Raw genomic sequence first — 4,673 nt, 5'->3', positions numbered from 1 at the left:
TTCTCAGCAAATCTTCAAAATACCCATCAGTTAGAAACAGAAATATCGATATATCTAAAGCATCCACTGATTCGTTTGACCAAACCTATCTTTATATATATTCTCTTTTTCTCTTTTATTCTCTTTTACTTGTTTTCGTGATTTGACTGCGGCTATGCTGGAGCACCGCTTTAGTCGAGCAAATCGACCCCGGACTTATTCTTTGTGTAAGCCAGTACTTATCTACGGTCTCTTTTGCCGAACCGCTAAGTGACGGGGCGTAACACACCAGCATCGGTTGTCAAGCAATGCTAGGGGGACAAACACAGACACACAACAGACACACATACATACATATATATATATATATATATATATATATATACATATATACGACAGGCTTCTTTCATTTCCCGTCTACCAAATCCACTCACAGGGCATTGGTCGGCCTGGGGCTATAGCAGAAGACACTTGCCCAAGATACCACGCAGTGGGACTGAACCTGGAACCATGTGGTTGGTTAGCAAGCTACTTACCACACAGCAACTCCTGCGCCTATATATATATATTACGGCATGATGTTCCTTTAAACCATTTCCACTACTTTGGATTTGTATCTCCATGCCCCACTCTCCCTCATATATATATATATATTAAATAAAATCCGTTCTGTCTGTATGTGTGTCTTCTAGGATCTCGGGCATCCTCCATCCGACTGCGCTCAAATTTGATATGTAGATACTGACGGTATCAGGGCGTGTATAAGTCTTCAAAAATTACAAAAAAAATCGATCCCAGGTGAGAATGCGATCGATAAAGTGAAATAAAATCGTCTTTCTTTGAAATAGAAAAAAAGTCTATCTTTATTTCTTCTTTTCCTCTGGGTTGCTGTCCTCATTATTAGGTTAATCAGTTCTTTCTCAAAGAAGAGGCCTATGGGACGGTCGGACAAGTTGTTTTTGAAAATTTGAATTAAATGTTTTGACAACTCAGCGCCGTCCATCGGACGGGGGGGGGGGGTGTTTTGCTTGTGTGTATATATATATATATATATATATAATGTAAGTATACTTATATATAATGTGTGTGTTGTGGGTATGCATTATGGTATTTAGGAATAAGTTGAAAACAAACCGGAATATTGCCCACACAGTTATTCTCCAATTTATGAAAGATATTTTCAAATAACGAGGAGAGAAAAAAACCATAAATTAATAACAACAATGACAATATCTGCAGAAGAAAATAACGTTCTATTCAGGTAATTAGAGATACAATATTTAGAGAATAGAGACCGAATGAATCTCGCCTGAAGAAAACATTGAACGGTGGTATTATGAAAGGTTCCTTTTGAAGAAATAGTCCGGCGGAACCCGCCTACGATATATGGACTTAATTCCCATGAATGACTAATATTTTCAATAAAGGAAGTCAGTAAAGATAACGGAAGCTTCTCTCTTTCTCCTTCCTTCTTTTCTTCTTCTTCTTCTTCTTCTTCAATATTTCTCCTTCTCCAGTGAAGATTACTGAAATATTTATGAAAGATTCGGAAAGAAAAAAATGAAAGAAAAAAAACTTACTGAAGAAAGAAAACGAATAGGACCCCACCCCGCAAAAAAGGGTGAAAAAAAAAAGAAAAAGCTCAGGTTTTTTTTATATTATCATTTTCATTTCTTTTCTTATTTTTGTTTTGATTTACTGCAGCTTTTTCTTATCAACCAAGTCATGAATATAGATACGACGACACAGCTGAAGACACACAGACACACACATGCGCGCGCACGTACACACACACACACAACGCGCGCGTGCGCAGCGTATTGTATTCCGTTTCAGGCACAAAGAATGGAATTTGTTCAGCTCAGGATTCCTCATATCGTATCATTTCTTTTGTTTTGCTGTTCCACTGAATCCAACAATATTGATTCCACCGTTGGATAGTAAGCTACACATCTCTCACAACAACATCAACAACATCAGCAGCAGTAGTAGTAGTATTTCAATGATTTAATGATTTCCAACTTAGCCACGGAGGCAGAAATGACGGAAGAGGTTGTGCAGACGATTTAACGATTTAATATCAACCTTTAATATTACACTTCAGAGATACTTCTTTTCATCGAACCATGGAGTTAATAAACGGGGAAAGTCAGCCCTAACGAAATTGGAACTTAGTATGTGAAGTGGGTGTGTGACTAAGAAAGCGTGCTTCTCAAACCACTTGGTCTTGTGTTCAATACTGCTGCGCGGCACCCTGAACAAGTGTCTACTATTGGGTTGTCCGGAAAGTTCGTGCCGAATTTTAAAGGGGGTGTGTGACTAAGAAAGCGTGCTTCTCAAACCACTTGGTCTTGTGTTCAGTACTGCTGCGCGGCACCCTGAACAAGTGTCTACTATTGGGTTGTCCGGAAAGTTCGTGCCGGATTTTTAAAGGAAAGAAAAAGGTCAATAAATACTGGCCATTACATTTTTAATCAACCAAATATGAACCATTTTGTTGCACAATGCGTCTCCATCTTTCCTTTAACTTGAAAATACCCTCTTCCCACAATTAAGGGGGTTTCATGGCAAATAATTCATCAAGGTATCTTTTTACGTCACCCAAGGAATTAAAATTTTTACCATTAAGACTATTCTGCAGAGACCTGAATAAGTGGAAATCCAAAGGAGCAATATCTGGTGAATATGGAGGGTGGGGTAACATCCCCTATCTCATCTTCTGTTGACTTAATTCCCCACTTTTTTTTTTCATTTTTCTGTGATTCCTTATAATTAAATTGTGATTCACCTAATGTTGCAACAAAAATGAAAACAATTTTAACATTTCATAAAATGGTTCGATAGAAGTAAAATTATATGGCTAGATAGAAAGTAGTGGTGTTAGGACAGTGGCACAGTAAGAGTACATACCACTCGGATCATACTTCCCGAATCAACCCTTGAGTTCCCCCGACCCACCCTGGACCGCCAAGCCTTTACAAACTTATACAGCCGACCCAGAAGCGCTGTCCCAATAAAATCGTCGCTTGGGGTGAGGCGGCCCCCTCGCCCTCTTTCATACCTTCTCTACTGTGTTAGAATCCCTGAGCTGGGAATTAAATTTAAGATAAAATACTTCCCAAAGTCTGCTGCGTTAAGTGGGAGGAGCCAGAATAAGGTAAACGGGTGTGAGGAACCTGGTGTCAGTAAGTGCCAACAGAATTGCTTCCAAATGAACCGGAATTCAAAATTATTAGGTGTAATTCTCTCATGAAAGAAACAATCTCCGGTATGAGGCACTTAAATTGGGAAAGGGAAACGTGGTTGCCATTGTTGTTGCTGTTGCTGCTGCTGTTGTTGTTGATGATGATGATGATGATGATGAGATTATGGTGGCGATGACGATGATGGCGGGGATCATGTGGCTGCTGCTGGTGCTACTACTGCTGCTGCTGATAATGATGGCGATTGCGACGACGGCAATTGACGATGAAAATGTGCCACATTTAAATAGTTCTATGGAGAATACATGAAGGCGTATGGCTCAGTGGTTAGAGCGTCGAGCTTACGATCGTGAGGTTGTGAGCTCGAATCCCGGACCGGGCTGCGTGTTGTGTTCTTGAGCAAGACACTTTATTTCACGTTGCTCCAGTTTCACTCAGCTATAGAAATGAGTTGCGACGTCACAGGTGCCAAGCTGTATCGGCCCCTTTGCTTTTCCCTTGGATAACATCAGTGGTGTGGAGAGGGGAAGCCGGTATGCATGGGCGACTGCTGGTCTTCCATAAACAACCATGCCCAGACTTGTGACTAGGAGGGTAACTTTCTAGGTGCAATCCCATGGTCAGTGTCGTGACCGAAGGGGGTCCCGGATGGAGAATATCGAAACAATTGCTTTAATTGGTTTCAGTCGTTGAACTGCGGCCATTGAAAGGTTTTAGTCGAACAAATCGACCCCCACCCCACCCCACCCCACCGCCAGTACTTACTTTTCACATCTGGCACTGATTCTGTCAGTCTCTTTTGCTGAACCGCTCCAGCATGGACACAGTCAAACGACTGAAACAAGTAAAGGAGTGGTAAATTCGTTATACTTCTACAATACTCAAGATATTTTGATACAGTTCCTAATCGTATTTAATCACGAAAATATGTGTGGGCATTATTGTGTGGTTAGAAGCTTCCTTACCAATCACATGGTTCTGGGTTCAGTCCCACTGCATGACACCTTGGGCGAGTGTCTTTTACTACAACCTCGGGTCAACCAAAGCCTTGTGAGTGGGTTTGGTAAACGGAAACTGAAATATGCCCGTCGTGTACACACACACACACACACACACACACACACACAACACACACACACACACACACACACACACACACACACACACACACACACACACACACACACACACATACACACACAAATATATATATATAAAAGGCGGCGAGCTGGCAGAACCGTTAGCCCGCCGGGCGAAATGCTTATCGGTATTTCGTCTGCCGCTACGTTCTGAGTTCAAATTCCGCCGAGGTCGACTTTGCCTTTCATCCTTTCGGGGTCGATTAAATAAGTACCAGTTACGTACTGGAGTCGATATAATCGACTTAATCTGTTTGTCTGTCATTGTTTGTCCCCTCTGTGTTTAGCCCCTTGTGGATAGTAAAGAAATAGGTATTTCGTCTGCCGCTACGTTCTGAGTTCAAATTCCGCA

The sequence above is a fragment of the Octopus sinensis genome, linkage group LG26 (genome assembly GCF_006345805.1).
Source record: "Octopus sinensis linkage group LG26, ASM634580v1, whole genome shotgun sequence".
In the NCBI taxonomy this organism is placed as follows: Eukaryota; Metazoa; Mollusca; class Cephalopoda; order Octopoda; family Octopodidae; genus Octopus; species Octopus sinensis.
The sequence above is the reverse complement of the archived record's forward strand: the minus strand, read 5'-3'. Positions refer to the sequence as shown.